The 18,222-nt window shown below is 42.5% G+C and overlaps 1 protein-coding gene across 2 annotated transcripts in view; it reads right to left on the reverse strand.

Annotated features, from left to right (window-relative positions):
- LOC139384416 (microtubule-associated protein 1Aa) overlaps positions 1 to 18,222 on the reverse strand; it is a 78,642-nt gene that overhangs the window by 24,269 nt on the left and 36,151 nt on the right. Inside the window, exon 1 of one of the 2 annotated variants that reach the window (XM_071129178.1) lies at positions 8,625 to 8,655. The exons of the other annotated variant lie outside the window; for it this stretch is intronic. The gene's annotated coding sequence lies outside the window, so the exon portion shown is untranslated. Of the gene's footprint in view, positions 1 to 8,624; positions 8,656 to 18,222 lie in introns of those variants that run through there. 2 annotated transcript variants of the gene reach the window in all.

The following is an 18,222-nucleotide window of genomic DNA, read 5'->3' on the forward strand; positions in this document are numbered from 1 at the left end:
ACTCACCCTGGAAGAGAGCATCTGTTAAATAAATGATATGTAAATATGGGGTGGGTTGTAGTGGGTCCATTCTATAGGCCGAAGCCTCTTATGGCTCTGGAAAAACATGTCTGTGTCCAAATTGCACCATATCCCCTATATAGTGCACTACTTTTAACATGGGCCATAGAGCTCTGGTCACAAGTAGTGCACTATGTATGGAATAGGGGGCCATTTGGGATGTACTGAGGGTCTAATTAGAATGGTGTCAGGCTCAGAGCTGATCCTATTGTCCAGCTAACACCCTACTCTAACACTGTATAGTAAACACACTGAGGGTGTTTTGATTAACTGTATATGCATGATTCTATTCCTCCGCTCACTGTGTTGTGACATCATGACACATGATATGGACAGTGTAACAATGATATATAGCTAAGGTCTTATACAACCTAAAATACAGGTAACTGCCAGAATAAAGGAAACACCAACATAGTGTCTTAATAGGGCGTTGGGCCACAACGAGCCAACAGAACAGCTTCAGTGAGCCTTGGCATAGATTCTACAAGTGTCTGGAACTCTATTGGAAGGATACGAACCTATTCTTCCACAAGAAATTCCTTCATTTTGGTGTTTTGTTGTTGGTGATGTAAAACGCTGTCTCAGGCACTGATCCAGAATCTCCCATAAGTGTTTAATTGGGTTGAGATCTGGTGACTGAGACACACACTCACACACACACACACACACACACACACACACACACACACACACACACACACACACACACACACACACACACACACACACACACACACACACACACACACACACACACACACACACACACACACACACACACACACACACACCCTTTAAACCCTCTATGCTTCTTTGAGACACCTCTTTTAAAGTCACTTAGATGTCTTTTCTAGCCATGGTAGCCAAAATAACGATCAACTGGGCATTTTCTTACTTGACACATGGGATGTTTAAATTGCTTAATTAACTCAGGAACCACACCTGTATCGAAGCACCTGCTTTCAATATACTTTGCATCCCTCATTTACTCAAGTGTTTACTTTATTTTGGAAGTTACCTGCATATCTACCATAGCCTACTTATGCCACTGCCAGTATTCATTTTGGATGTTTTTGGGTTGTTAATCTCTCGTGGACAGACACACGTAGCATATTTTAGCGGCTCTCAACAGATTGTGCGATGCAACAACTAACGAGGAACATTGTTCCGCTGGATTTTCGTCACTGATCATTTGGACAAATCACAATTTTGAATTTCAGAAGGGAAGGGAACATTTGGCCCATAGACTTTCCAGAAACATGCAGAGAGAGGGGGGGGGGGGGGGGGGTGCTAAGGCCCTGCTTCTGCTGCTTGTTCTAGTATATTTTGTAATATGTCACCCCCCCAGAACTAAATCGTGTAGCTGGCGCAAGATTTTAGTTCTGGGTTGGCCAGATTAGTGGGTTGGAGATTCAATATTTTTTTCTGATTGAAAGACACAGCCATACTGCTGTATATCCAGAGATGTAAAGCTCAGTGCCAAGCTCTTCCTAATCCATCCCCAAAGAGCAATAGCTGGCTTTCTAGTAGGTAAACATTTAATCCCTCAAAACTGCATTATCTGCGCATCTGAAGTCCATAAAAAATGATTATCATCATTTGTGGGATCCAGATAAATTGCTTTTCGAGGGCAGCTTAAGGTTTCTGCATTAGTTTATTCCCCAATCATAACATGAGTACTTTTGTTGTAAATAACAAAATGCCCCTCATTAGATATTGCTCCTCTCACTTTCAGAACCATAGACAGCGGCATTTGCAACATTCTTTACGTCGCATCACAAGGGAAGTTATGGCTGATTAAAGTCAACATTGTTACGTTCAACCCTATCACTTTCATAGTCACTTTTTATCGCCATTTTCTTCATTTAACCTCTTGAGATGGAAATGTTTTTATGAAGTTGAACATGTGCTCTTTATGACAGAATGTTAAAATTAGGTGAAATAAAGAGTTATTTTATAAAATTACTCTGCCCAAAAGGTACTCTATTCCTGAAATGAGCCAAATAGTGAGCAGATATTTATTTTATTTTCAGGAACTGGAGGGTGTGTAATGGATCTCACCCTCCTCTTCTGAGGAGGAGTAGCGAGAAGGATCGGAGGACCAATGCGCAGCGTGGTGAGAGTCCATAATGTTTCATCAAAATCAACACTGAAATACAAAACAACAAACGTGAATAAACGACACAAACAAAACAGTCCCGTGTGGCACAAACACTGACAATAAACACCCACAACTCAAAAGTGAAACCAGGCTACCTAAGTATGATTCTCAATCAGGGACAACGATTGACAGCTGCCTCTGATTGAGAACCATACTAGGCCGAACACAGAAATCCCAAATTATAGAAAAACTAACATAGACAACCCACCCAACTCACGCCCTGACCATACTAAAAAAAAGATATAACAACAGAACTAAGGTCAGAACGTGACAGGGTGAGCACAGGGTGACTGTACTAGGCCACGTGTAAGGCTTTTCTGATGTGACAGTGTGTTGTTTGCCAGAGTTGTTTGATGACTAAACATAATAGAATATAGCCAAGGAAGCAGTTTAGGCTATTTTGCTGAGTCAAAGTGTGAAGGAGACATACCTTTATGTGAAAGACACTGGGCTCTATTACTAAATAATTCATGCAAAGATTGTGTCATTTTCTACTGTGACAAAAGCTGAAATAATATTTAGCAATTAAGTATTGTATACAAATGCTTAAAAACACAGACATATATCCTTGTTGGTGATAGAGGTTTATATTTGAGCTGTCTTCTATTGGTTGAGTAGCAATGCAATCATTCTGAAAGAACTCTACACAGTCAGACTTCCATAACATTCCTTTCATAAAAGCTGCAAATGATCAATCTCATTCTAGCTAATTATTGCCCTAATTCATCCAGTAAATTACAGGCCAGGCAGGAAGCCATTTTGTGTCTTCGCTGCCATGCTGATGGACATAAAAAGGATGTGTTACCAAAACAACGTTTTGCTGGCTCCATCTCATGCCCTTCTCTTTTTAAAAGAGCAATAAAATCCAGCCAAAGCCTTGGACTCACCACTTGATAAACACAAGTGAGATGTCTAAGAGTGAGTGGGTGATGGGAAGGCAGGTGGGGGAGTCAGCAACGGCCCTCCACAAGGCGTCAAGGGATAAGAGAGAGAGAGAGAGAGAGAGAGAGAGAGAGAGAGAGAGAGAGAGAGAGAGAGAGAGAGAGATAGCTCAGCCTCTGACTGATGGCTGATGGGTGATGGCTGATGGGTGATGGGAAGGTGGGTGGGGGAGTCAGCAACAGCCCGTCAAGGGATAAAAGAGAGAGAGAGACAGAGAGACACAGAGAGAGAGAGAGAGAGAGAGAGAGACAGAGAGACAGAGAGAGACAGAGAGAGAGAGAGAGAGAGAGTAAGAGAGAGAGAGAGAGAAAGAGATACAGAGAGAGAGAGAGAGAGAGAGAGAGAGAGAGAGAGAGAGAGAGAGAGAGAGAGAGATAGCTCAGCCTCTGACTGATGGGTGATGGGTGAGCTTCAGGCTGCATCTCAAATTACACTCTATTCTCTTTATAGTGCACCTCTATTGAACAGGGTGCATAGCGCTCTGGTCTAAAGTAGTGCACTATATAGGGAATAGGGCCTTTTGGAATGCACAACAATAACAAGATGCCTGGCTAGCTGGCAGAGATGCATTTTTTCTGTCCACTCATCGCTGAGTTGAGTCCAGCAACTCTTGATGTGCTCTTATGCCACCTGAGCGATGTCAACTGTGAGCATTTGGCCTGGCAGCAAAGGCAAGAGGATTTGTGTGTGCATTTGTACACTGAGTATACAAAACATTAAGAACATCTGCTCTTTCTATGACATAGACTGACCAGGTGAATCCAGGTCAAAGCTATGATCCCTTATTGATGTCACTTGTGAAATCCACTCCAACCAGTGTAGATGAAGGGGAGGAGACAGGATAAAGAAGTATTTTTAAGCCTTGAGACAATTGAGACATGGATTGTCTATAGTGTGCATTCAGAGGGTGAATGGGCAAGACGAAAGGTGCCAGGCACAACGTTTTGTGTCAAGAACTGCAACGCTGCTGGGTTTTTCATGCTCAACAATTTCCCATGTGCATCAAGAATGGTCCACCACCCAAAGGACATCCAGCCAAATTGACACAACTGTGGGAAGCATTGGAGTCAACATGGGCCTGCATCCCTGTGGAATGCTTCGGACACCTTGTAGAGTCCATGCTGTTCTGAGGGCAAAAGGGGCATGCAATTCAATTAGGAAGGTGTTCCTAATATTTGGTATGCTCAGGGTATATACATTTGTGTGTATGTCTACATTTGTGAGTTTGTGTGTGTGTGTGTGTGTGTGTGTGTGTGTGTGTGTGTGTGTGTGTGTGTGTGTGTGTGTGTGTGTGTGTGTGTGTGTGTGTGTGTGTGTGTGAACTGCAGTGGCAACACTAGGCCATGTCCAATGTATTGTATGTAATGTTCTCTGACTCCGTGGGCAGGATTCTCCTAGAACCCTGCTTCACCACACATTGCATGCCATGTTGAGTGGGTGAGAAACGTTGCTTGCGGCCATTCCAGAGAAGGATTTACATAACTCTGAATAAATGGTACAGATGACAATGACAATGACAATGACAATATTTGCTGAATGAATACAATACTCTGAAAACCAGGCATAGATCAAAACATTGCCATTGCTCACTAAATCAAAAAGAAAATGACACTTTTTGGCAGCATACCTAGCAAACCAAAAACATTCCCTGGACATTAGGTGAAATTCCCGTTAACATTCCCTATATCAGTGTGTGGGTATGCCTTTCAAATACTTAATATTCCAGTCACATATTATATCATAACACTAGCAGCATTGATGAACGGCATTCCCTTGATATGACCCGAGGGGTCCATCACTGCCCATATGGGGTTGATGGGAGAGGAATGGGGGTAAAGAATGAGGGGGTGGATCCATACAGTCATTGGGTTTACCCCCTACTAAGTGTCACACTACCAGAGGTGTGGCTACCTCTTAGTGGCAGTATGGAGCAGGATAATTCAGAGTACCTGATAATTCTCTCCTGTTCTCTGCTTAATCAATTAGACCCCTGCTCCATCACCCTGTCATATAACTAGCTGGCTCAGGAGAACCTATAGGGGACACACAGCTCGGGGAGACTACTATCAGGGAAATCACATACTAGGACGCAAAGCAATGACGGACTGCAAGTGTAAACAAAGGAGTGTACTCCCCCCAGCACTCACACACTTGAGTCAACTAATTGGTCAGTGAAGGCAAGTTAACCCCCAACAACAACTGTTCCCTGGGCACTGATGACATGGACGTTGATTAAGGAAGCTCCCCAGAATGGCTGGGTTAAATGTGGAAGACACATTTCAGTTGAATGCATTCAGTTGTACAACTACTAGGTATCTCCTTTTCCCCAAATGATCCGGTCACTGTAATAACCATTCGAATAGCAACAACAACAAAAACATGCACATTTTCTCCTCTTCTCTGCTCGTGACTGCATGTGCTGCTGCGTCAGGGAGGGGGGCATCGCCTAGGCAGCCGAAGACTTGTTTTCTACAATAACTTGCTTGTTTCAGCAAAGAGCAACGTTGTAGAGTTCACGTTACAGCAGAAACGGACTCATCCTCATGAATGCCCAGCATATAACCTGTATGATATATTGATATAACCTGTATGATATATTGACATAACCTGTATGATATATTGATATAACCTGTATGATGATATTGACATAACCTGTATGATATATTGATATAACCTGTATGATATATTGATATAACCTGTATGATGATATTGATATAACCTGTATGATATATTGATATAACCTGTATGATATATTGATATAACCTGTATGATGATATTGATATAACCTGTATGACTATATTGATATAACCTGTATGATATATTGATATAACCTGTATGATGATATTGATATAACCTGTATGATATTGATATAACCTGTATGATGATATTGATATAACCTGTATGATATATTTATATAACCTGTATGATGATATTGATATAACCTGTATGATATATTGATATAACCTGTATGATGATATTGATATAACCTGTATGATATATTGATATAACCTGTATGATGATATTGACATAACCTGTATGATATATCGATATAACCTGTATGATATATTGATATAACCTATATGATATATTGATATAACCTGTATGATGATATTGATATAACCTGTATGATATATTGATATAACCTGTATGATATATTGATATAACCTGTATGATGATATTGATATAACCTGTATGATGATATTGCCACAGTATAAATGCTGTCTTAAATGAGAAAATACTTTTTTTTAGTTGTACATTTAAATCACCTTTGAGTCTGCTCAATCACCAGGTTTTTTTTATTGATAATTTAAAAGATAATTCCCTGTAGAGGGTGAAAATGTAAAGCTCAGCTTTTAGGGAGCAGGAAATGTTGGAAGCAAGCAATTGAGATCAGCTGTGCTGGCGATTACAATATTGTTTACAATGATTTTTCTTGTCAGAGTGCACTTACCAGACATTTATATCATGAAAGACACTTAGTGGGATAGCTCAGAGAGAATAAAACTGTTGATAGGCTGCAAAGTTTCTGAATATGAGACATATAAAACCAGTTAGCACATCTTGCCCCTCCTTAAAGATCTTGGTTTTGGAACTGAAAGTATGGCTGTGTGGCAAATGGCACCCTATTCCCTATGTAGTACACTTCTTTTGATGAAGCACTAGGGAATATGGTGCCATTTGGGATGTAGACTAGGAAACACTGACCCAGTGTCACAGGTGTGGCATACTCAAGAGTTAATAGCTTTCATATAGGGCTCCAAATGGGACACACCTACAGATGTTGGATCTTAATTTGACCAGTATTGTATCAGCAAAATAAAACTTCTGCAACAGGATTTTAATGTTTAGTCCATAACATTGTTTGATCGGTGGTTAGGCTATTAGCTGGCCAAAATTAGGCTACATGAAAAGTGCAATACTATGTGTAAGTGCAGGTTTTCAGTGAATTTATGTAAATCATGAAGTTCATCTGCAGGAAAATTGTCAGTGAAAAAAAGAGTGATCAAATTAAGATCCTACACCTATGTTCTCTGTCATGGTATCTGCTTATTGGACACTGAGATAGGCCTGAGATGATGGTTCTATTAAGGAGAGAAAGAACCCATAACTGATATGAACCATGTATGTCCAAAAAAGGTCATTCCACTAAAAGCAAGAAAACGTTTAATGAGTAAATGTCTGCAATAAACTAGGCCTGCTCATTGTATTTAATATGACTACATGGACTCTACGATGTATGATCGATCCTCAGGTGTGTCTCTGCCTTTAGGAAATAGACATTTTCACTATTGGTTTCTTCTGGTTTCAGAAGCCTATTCAGAATATGATATGCAGTCTAAATTCCAATAATAACAATGATATGATTCTTAGTATATACTAAAGTATTATCCAGGCTCTATAACTACAGTACCAGACCTAGAATGAAACCATTTCAGCCATGCACATCCTTGTTTTCACTGTGATTGTTGCATTTGAGTGTCATTCAAAGCGCCCTGTCCTACTCAAAGACATATATATTCATGTAGCCTTGTCGTGTAGTGTAGACCTACAAATATGTTGCTGTGTTGACGTAACATTCTTTCTGTGGAATGAAAGGAACGGCAGCATGTCAAGAAGCATCTACACTGCATTTTGATGCACAGTGGGTTACTTCGGTTTGTGATTCATAGACCATTCGGTTTTTATTTTGGTTATGAAACTCCGCTGCTGCCTGGGCCTACAGGTCGGCAGATACGCTGTTTATAGACGGTTGGATAAATCGCATCGACATTTGGGTCACCCAATTCTTCTCGTCCGAATTACCCGCAAGACAGCGCCATATCTTGACACTTCGTTAATCATGCTGTGGACCAACATCTTCGACATATTGTAGTGCTCGTGTCTAATAAGGGTGGTGAATATGCCTATTTTTGTGCTTTTCAAAATCGGTATATTTCACATAGCCTAAACTACATCGCCATCGTTTTATCCCTTTTAAAATCTACCTGTTATGTGAAATAGGCTATCATTCACATTTCCATACAGAGCTGCTTCATCCTAGTCTGTGTTTTTCATACAGGCCTTTAGCTCTTAAAACCGGGTGTAATATTAACAAACGGGCAAATACCCAAATGTGTTAATCCTTCCTTTCCTATGCAATCGGATTCGGGATTCCTCCACGGTCTCTATACGCAGGGCCAGAGTTGCGATTGCTTTTTCAAATTTAGACTACTACAATAACCTACAAAATATAATTATGTTGTATTTCATTTTGACCGTACAAATAGAGAACACAAGGCATCTTCACTGACACGCAATCCAAATCAATGCAGAATATACTAGCCTACCATTACTGTCCAGTAGGCTAATTCCTTTTTTTTTTAGGAAGGAACCATGCAGTCCCGCGAGGTATAGAACATCGGAAATATGACATGACACAAATAGGCTATGGAGGTAAAATACATATTCCACTAACACCTACCTTCTGTGATGCTGGGGAGAGAGCGCGGCACGAAGGGTAGCGAACGGGGAGTGAGAAATCTCGTAGTGTCATTTGAGTGTGCGTGGGGCTGTGGGCGAGTGAGTGAGTGGGAGGGGCACCAATGTGAGAGAATATTGAACTTGTCGATAGAAGGCTGTACGGTATGGTAAAACATTGACACAACCGAGCCGGTGTTCGGCCGATGGTCAGGGACAAGCTCAGTGCCCCAGCAGACATTTAACCCTTTTCACTGGCAGAGAGAGGAGTGTGGCCATTGACTAGCCAGTATTTTCAGAAATACATTCTTATCTGTCTCGTATCTAGGGCTCGATCAGAGCATGTAATTAAATGGATATTATTATATATCTCTACGCCCCAGTGTGCCCGGGCCTAATCTTGGTTAACCCAGAACTAAAACCTAGAGTCATTTAGTCAGAATCTGGCCATCAGAGATTAGCTCAGACCCGGGCACATTTTTAGTACCCACTTCTGTTAAGGGGTCCCTCCTTTCCATATACTAAACATCACGTTCTTGTTTTGTCTTGGACATGACAGTCTGGAACTCATTAGTGGTACTGGCTCTCATTTTATAACACACTGAAACAAACACAGGTCCAAGATCTAAAGGGGAGGCAATCAAATATTAAATTATAGGTTAGTGAACCGCCATCGAGAACCATTCATAATCTGCCTCTAAGGGTGCTTTTCAAAGATGACAATTCCAAGTAGCAAAAATACTAAGAAACAGAGACACCCATTTCAGATCCAGTCAAAGGGTCTGATCTGCTGTATTCATATCTGTGTTTTAGTTTCCCTCCATCAGCCCGACTGTATGTGTGCTACTGTACTGAAGACCGTATCTGCTAAGATGTGCTGTTGGCAGCCAATTCCCTTTCTGATGGGGATTTAGCATTAGTCCATAGGCTCAGTAATAAGTGTTGTGTGTGTGTGTCTGTATGTGTCTGTCTGTGGGTAAGTGAGTGCATGCAAGTGAGCAAATGTCACAAACCAGCTCTCCAACTCCCTGTCAGATTAACAATCTTTGGATGCGTCCCAAATCGCATCCTATTCCCAAGCTATGTAGTGGACTACTTTTGACCAGTGCACTACCTTGACCAGGTCTAAAGTAGTGTACTATATAATGAATAGGGTGTGATTTAGAACACAACCATTCTCATTACCCCTAAATGGCTGGTATGCATCAGCTGCTGGAGTGGGTACACACAACTACTGAAGGACCTGAAAACAAGATTGGTCATCAAGCCTCAAAATATCTCCCAATCTACCCTGAGCCCTGGCCCTGTTATATCCAAACATCCAATCTACCCAGAGCCCTGACCCTGTTTATATCCAAACATCCAATCTACCCTGAGCCCTGAACCTGTTTATATCCAAACATCCAATCTACCCTGAGCACTGACCCTGTTTATATCCAAACATCCAATCTGCCCTGAGCCTGTTTATATCCAAACATCCAATCTACCCTGAGCCCTGACCCTGTTTATATCCAAACATCCAATCTACCCTGAGCCCTGACCCTGTTTATATCCAAACATCCAATCTACCCTGAGCCCTGACCCTGTTTATATCCAAACATCCAATCTACCCTGAGCACTGACCCTGTTTATTTCCAAACATCCAATCTATCCTGAGCACTGACCCTGTTTATATCCAAACATCCAATCTACCCTGAGCACTGACCCTGTTTATATCCAAACATCCAATCTCCCCCGAGCCTGTTTATATCCAAACATCCAATCTACCCGGAGCCCTGACCCTGTTTATATCCAAACATCCAATCTACCCTAAGCACTGACCCTGTTTATATCCAAACATCCAATCTGCCCTGAGCCTGTTTATATCCAAACATCCAATCTACCCTGAGCCCTGACCCTGTTTATTTCCAAACATCCAATCAGCCTGTTCTGCCTTATTATTATTCGACCATGCTGGTCATTTATGAACATTTGAACATCTTGGCCATGTTCTGTTATAACCTCCACCCGGCACAGCCAGAAGAGGACTGGCCACCCCACATAGCCTGGTTCCTCTCTAGGTTTCTTCCTAGGTTTTGGCCTTTCTAGGGAGTTTTTCCTAGCCACCGTGCTTCTACACCTGCATTGCTTGCTGTTTGGGGTTTTAGGCTGGGTTTCTGTACAGCACTTTGAGATATCAGCTGATGTACGAAGGGCTATATAAATACATTTGATTTGATTTGATTTGATGAATGCTCCCAGTCCCAGGTGGCTCTGGTCATCATTAAATTTCCCATCCCAGCAACATGGTGTCTTGATTACCATCTTATTGGTTATTGCAGCGACCCTACCCACACCACTCTGTTGAACTGGATGGTTGGGTCTAGGTTGGGGGAGGAGAAAAGCCTGCACTGCGATTGGCTCATATATAATCATCTAAATGATACACATATTGTATTCTACCATTGTGTTGGATAAAATACAAATAAGTAATACATAATATTCAATAAAAACATAATGATCACCTCAATAACCTAATAGTCCGGACTCCTTTTCCTGGAGTGTTTGTAGAGCTATAGTCATCATAACATTGTTAGAGATGTAAGACTCTATAGGACCTCTTTTAATAAATACAGTGGAAATGGTCTGTCGTGGGTAGAGTGATGCTGATGGGAGGGGATGAGCTGGACTAGTGGAAATGGCCTGTCGTGGGTAGAGTGATGCTGATGGGAGGGGATGAGCTGGACTAGTGGAAATGGCCTGTCGTGGGTAGAGTGATGCTGATGGGAGGGGATGAGCTGGACTAGTGGAAATGGCCTGTCGTGGGTAGTGTGATGCTGAATGGGAAGGGATGGGCTGGACCAGTGGAAATGGTCTGTCGTGGGTAGAGTGATGCTGATGGGAGGGGATGGGCTGGACCAGTGGAAATGGTCTGTCGTGGGTAGAGTGATGCTGATGGGAGGGGATGGGATGGGCTGGACCAGTGGAAATGGTCTGTCGTGGGTAGTGTGATGCTGATGGGAGGGGATGGGCTGGACTAGTGGAAATGGCCTGTTGTAGGTAGAGTGATGCTGATTGGAGGGGATGGGCTGGACTAGTGGAAATGGCCTGTCGTGGGTAGAGTGATGCTGATTGGAGGGGATGAGCTGGACTAGTGGAAATGGTTTGTCGTGGGTAGTGTGATGCTGATTGGAGGGGATGAGCTGGACTAGTGGAAATGGTCTGTCGTTGGTAGTGTGATGCTGAATAGGAGGGAATGGGCTGGACTAGTGGAAATGGCCTGTCATGGGTAGTGTGATGCTGAAGGGAGGGGATGGGCTGGACTAGTGGAAATGTCCTGTCGTGGGTAGTGTGATGCTGAATGGGAAGGAATGGGCTGGACCAGTGTAAATGGCCTGTCGTGGGTAGTGTGATGCTGAAGGGAGTGGATGAGCTGGACTAGTGGAAATGGTCTGTCGTGGGTAGTGTGATGCTGATGGGAGGGGATGAGCTGGACTAGTGGAAATGGTCTGTCGTGGGTAGTGTGATGCTGAAGGGAGAGGATGGGCTGGACTAGTGGAAATGGCCTGTCGTGGGTAGTGTGATGCTGATGGGAGGGGATGAGCTGGACTAGTGGAAATGGTCTGTCATGGGTAGTGTGATGCTGAAGGGAGGGGGTGGGCTGGACTAGTGTGAAGGGACTTTCAGCTGTGACTCAAGCAGCAGCTGCTGGGTGGGACAGCCCAGACTGAAATAGATTCACAGTGCCACAACATCCACACTTACACTTGGCATAGAGGGGGAGAGAGAGAGAGTGAGTATGGGAAAGGGAGAGAGAGCGATGTATGGGAAAGATAGAGAGTGGGAAAGAGAGAGAGAGAGAGAACAGATAAGCATAGGCAGGAGATAGATAACGCTAGAGAGAGAGGGTTTGTGTATGTGTTCACGTGTGAGTGTGTGTAAGAAAGAGAGAGAGAGAGAGAGAGATAATACAATTCCTTGGACCAATTTGAAGTGCCTCTGTCTCATAGTAGGAAAGGCAGTTTTGACATTGTACACTGTCTCTGTTTTGACTGGATTATAACATGACTATTCTCTGATGTAAAAATAGTCTTCAACAATGAGTTCTGGGAAATAAAAGCAATCCTACAGAGGGACAATATTAAATTATATTACTACTTGGGAATTACAATGAATATCTCTATCGGTTCTTCCTGTATTTTATCAGCAGATCACCCCAGCATCGATGCAAAGAATAGTGAGGTATTACTATTACTGGAGCCTGTAACTTCATGTTAATTACAGTTAAAGTATTTTATATACATTGTATGTTGTGAGCAGAATCTTTTGCTATAACCCCATCTCGCTCCCGATTTAAATTCATGCAGCGTACTAACAACACCCAGGGCTGGCTATAGGCTACAATACCGTACAACTGCATCACCTCAAATGAGTTATGGGCTAGTTCTAACCTCAGACAACTGTAAGAGCACAGATCAACCTGTCTGCCACACCCTTTCCTCCAGACAGACATGCTGCTTCTCTCCTTTATGAATTATCTCAGCTATTCCACCCTTCTTCCTCCTCCCTCCCCTCCTTACCATCCCTCAATCCCTCCAACATACACACTTCTGCATGCCCAGACAGACAGACAGACAGACAGACAGACACAGACAGACAGACAGACACACACACACACACACACACACACACACACACACACACACACACACGGCAGCTGGCCAAGGTCAGTGGGCTGTCCACAGCGTGTATGTGTTTCTGAGAGGCTGAAGCATTAACACCCTCTCTATAAACAGTAGAGTCAAATCAGAATAGTTTTCAACTGTTGTTTTGTAATTGGATCCTATCAACTGTGATTCCATGGGGGAATTACTGTCATTTGTCTCTTCCAAGTATACAGGTCAGAGAGTTAAGGGGCAGGGTGGTGTGATATTCTTTATTTTACAATCCCAAGATAAATATATTTAAAGATATGTGCGTTATCCAGAGCCATATACTATAAATACAACTCTGGTTATAACCATTAGTTAACCATTAGTTAATAATTAGTTATTGATTAGTTAACATTAGTTAATCATTAGTTAACCACTAATTAACTATTAGTTAATCATTAGTTAACCATTAGTTAACCATTCATTAATTATGAGTTGACCATTAGTTAGCCATTAGTTAACTATTAGTTAATCATTCGTTAACCATTAGTTAACTACTAGTTAACCATTAGTTGACTATTAGTTTTGTAATCTGAAGTCTTTTAGTCTTTTCTTCTGTAGAGAGTGTCACTGACCGAAGTGGGTGTTACTCATGGAGATTCTTTAGTCAGAATAGAATATCCCATTGTTCAACTGTCCCAGGGTCTCCTTTATGAAATGTTCTTAGACTTATACAACCTTTTCTGTGTACAATAGTTTCTTAAAATATGAGAAAATCAGGTTTATATAATGGATACACCGATGAATAAAGTTGTGTTGTTCACAAATTAGCATTTATAAATTACACAATTTAATTGAAATTTTTCACACAATTTCATTCACATTGTTGCTATGGATGAAGGTTTTTATAAATGCATCCCCAGGACCCTTAAGCTGCTATTTCTGAGCTCAGATCCTATTGTATGTCTGTATGGTCTTGTCCTCTAAAGACATCTTAACATCTGTTTCCATCAGATTTCTCTATTGACTGGGCCCAGCCCCTCTGGCTGACATCAGAACCTGGGTAGGATTTGTGTGTGTGTGTATATCCATGTGTGCCTTCCTGCATGTGTGTATGCGTACTTTAGCGTGTGTGTGTGTGTGTGTGTGTGCATGGTGCAGCACCCAGCAGAGCAACAGATCAAAGGGACCGGACCAGAGGAGACTCTCTCTGCTGATCTACGGTCCTCGGTCCTCCTCATGTGTCAACTGCAGGGGACCAGAGGAGCAGATCAATAACCGGACTCTGAATTATTAATCAGACGTTATAATGCTGAAAAGACTGATGATGTCTTCACAAGGACTGGGATTTTACCAGAGTGATACGTTTTTGACAGTACGGCACTTAACAATGATTAAAAACCTAACGGCATGCTCTATAATGACTCTATGTCTTTGTCCCAAATAGCAACCTATTTCCTATAGTGCACTACTTAGACCAGGGTTTTTTCCCATAGCCTGTAGAGTCAATAACTTACAGTACAGTAATGTAGAGGTAAGTAGATTTATATGATTGTAATTGAGCACTAAATACACTGTGTGGATATGAGTGAGCTTTACATTACATTTTTTAAGTCATGTATTTGAATGAATAGCTAAGGCATGGGGTCTTTCTTAGTCCATTTTTCTGGAATTCCTTGCTTCCTATCTCCTTGCCTCCTTTTCAACTGTAGTGGAGGAGAAAGTCCCTCAGACCTTCTCATCCAATGCCTTTTGAGAAGGAGACAAGACGAGAGGATGTGAGGAATCGAGGAAGGATACATCGAAAAAGAGACATGTTGATTTGAAGTGTGAATAAACTAGAATAGAAATCAATGTAGCTGTAGATGCAGTGGTGGAAAAAGTACCCAAATGTCATACTGGAGTAAAAGTCAAGATACCTTGATAGAAAATGACTCAAGTAAAAGTGAAAGTCACTCAGGAAATATTACTTGATTAAAAGTCTAAAAGTAAATATACTTAAGTATCAAAAGTAAATGTAATTGCTAAAATATACTTATGTATCAAAAGTAAAAGTACAATTATAATCATTTAAAATTCCTAATATTACGCAAACCAGATGGCACCATTTTATTTTTTATGATTTGTATTACGGATAGCCAGGGGTACACTTCAACACTGACAACATTACAAATGAAGCATGTGTGTTTATTGAATCAGAGATCAGAGACAGTAAGGGAGGTCCTCTTGATAGGTGTGTGAATTAGACAATGTTTTTGTCCTGCTAAGAATACAAAATGTAATAGTACTTTTGGGTGTCAGGGAAAATGTATGTAGCTAAAACGACATCATTGTCATTGGGAATGTAGTGAAGTAAAAGTAAAAGTTGTCAAAAATAAAAATAGTAAAGTAAAGATACCCCAAAAAACAACTTAAGTAGTACTTTAAAGTATTTTTACTTAAGTACTTTACATCACTATGTAGATGTTGTATAGAAAAAACAAGAACCGGCCACTATAGAACAGGAATCATTCTGGAGTTCTACCCAGTCAGCATTATGATCAAACAGTAGAATGGAGGGAGAGGTAGAAGGAAAGTGTGATCACGGTGTTAAAAAATGACATCTCAAAGCCAGAGAAAGACAGCTTTACTGACACTGTGATACCATGTTACATAGTGAGGTTTGTCTGCGTTCCCAAAGGAGCGTGTCTGTGTGTGTACGTGCGTGTCTGTGTGTGTACGTGAGTGTACGTGCGTGCATGCATGCTTTGTGTGTGAGTGCGCATGCGTGCATATGTGAATTCATACACAGCAGCCTCACTAAAGGCTGTGTGTGTGTGTGTGTGTGTGTGTGTGTGTGTGTGTGTGTGTGTGTGTGTGTGTGTGTGTGTGTGTGTGTGTGTGTGTGTGTGTGTGTGTGTGTGTGTGTGTGTGTGTGTGTGTTCTAATGAGCTGGGGTTTAAATGTGGAGCTCAGCTCTTCTGTGTCAGCCTCTCTTCTCTGGCGGCCATCCATCCCTCATCACTTCCTGCCTGTCACTTTCCCCTGGTTACAGTGTCCGTTATTCCTCAGACGCCCAGTCAGCACTGCAGGTGCTGTGTGTGTGTGTCATATTGCGTAGCATCTCAACATTTTAAAGCTGCTTCCTCACTGATTTAGTGGTCCTTATTTCCCAGAAAGACAGACAGATAGATATAGAGACAGACAGGCAGAAACAGACAGACAGAGAGACAAACTGACAGACAGAAAGAGAGACAGACATACAGATGAACAGACAGACGGACAGACAGACAGACAGACAGACAGACGGACAGACAGACAGACAGACAGACGGACGGACGGACAAACAGAGAGACAGAGAGACGGACAGACAGAGAGACCGATAGACAGACAGACAGAGAGACAGAGACGGACAGACAGAGAGACCGACAGACAGACAAACAGAGAGACAGAGAGACGGACAGACAGAGAGACAGACAGACGGACAGAGAGGCAGATGGACAGACAGAGAGACAGACAGTCGATCAGTCAATCTCTCAATCCCTCAATATGCAATCAGGTAGTGGATAACATAGGGAAGGAGTTCCAGACATGTCGTCTCCAACAGCATTGAGCTCCACTGCCACTATTGGCTCCAGTTCCCCTGAGAACTCCTCCAGAACGGTGAGGATGGAGACAGCCCGGCTTTGTGTTTACGCCATCAGTCTGTACTGTAGCACTGTTGATCCTTAATTCATTGAGCGGTGTGGGGGTGACAGCTGTGTGTGTGAAGACCGTCCCTGCCTCCCCTGGCCCTCGCTCCTTTCCCCTCCTCTCCCCCTGCCTCCCCCTCCTCTCCCCCTTGCCTATCCTCCTCTCCCCTCCTCTCCACTCTCCCTGCCTCCCCTCCTCTCCCTTCTTCTCCCCATGCATCCCCCTCCTCTCCCTTCTTCTCCCCCCTGTGTCCCCCTCCTCTCCCCCTGCTTACCATCCTCTCCCCTCCTCTCTCCCCTGCCTCCCCTCCTCTCCCCTCTGCCTCCCCTCTTCTCCCCCAGGACAGTAAGTGATTGTCTATGTTACCAGATTCTCCCTGAGCAACATCAGTCAGAGGTTGTGTCCTAAATGGCACCGTATTCCCTATATAGTGCACTACCTTTGACAAGCAGAGCCATATTGGCCCTGGTCAAAAGTAGTGCACAACATAGAGAATATGGTTCCATTTGGGACACAGACAGTCAGTCCATGGTAAAGGAAGTAATACAGTAGACTGATATTCACTTACTAATGAGCAGACGATGACGGGTAGGTTGATTACATACGTGGATGTGCTGGTGTCCATTTCATCGTGACGTTATGCTGTCTGTCAATTAAAATGAATCTAAACCATTTGAAATGAGGGGGTGTTGTTTATGCTATCTCATGGAACACTCCTAGACGTTACAAGCCGAAGTAGAAAGAATGACAACAAATGGTCGGTAAGAGGAGACAAGGAACTATGTCCCCTTAATCATGTTTGGCCACTTCCTTGCTGATTGCATCTCAAAGACAGCGCCCGAGGCTTGACATAATAAAAATAATGAACTCAATAAGGAATGAATCAAATGTGATGTGGGTTTTCGTTTAACGCCTGGTTGTCTCACTAGCCAACAGTCCATCACCAGCATGACCTCTACTGTCACACTGAAACAGATCATTACACTCCCTCTCCATCTCCTCACAGAGACACCACTGACCTCTCTGTCTCTAGGAGTTACCCTCCCCACCCTTCTCTCTGTCTGTCTGTCTGTCTGTCTGTCTGTCTGTCTGTGTGTGTCTCTCTCTCTCTCTCTCTCTCTCTCTCTCTCTCTCTCTCTCTGTGTCTGTGTGTTTTGGAAACCGTGGCTGATTTCAAATCAAATTGTATTAGTCACATGGGCCGAAAACAACAGACCTTACAATGAAATGCTTACTTACGAGCCCCTAACCAACAATGCAGTTTAAAAACATAACAGACCTTACAGTGAAATGCTCACT

Source organism: Oncorhynchus clarkii, chromosome 26 (genome assembly GCF_045791955.1).
Source record: "Oncorhynchus clarkii lewisi isolate Uvic-CL-2024 chromosome 26, UVic_Ocla_1.0, whole genome shotgun sequence".
Taxonomy (NCBI): domain Eukaryota; kingdom Metazoa; phylum Chordata; class Actinopteri; order Salmoniformes; family Salmonidae; genus Oncorhynchus; species Oncorhynchus clarkii.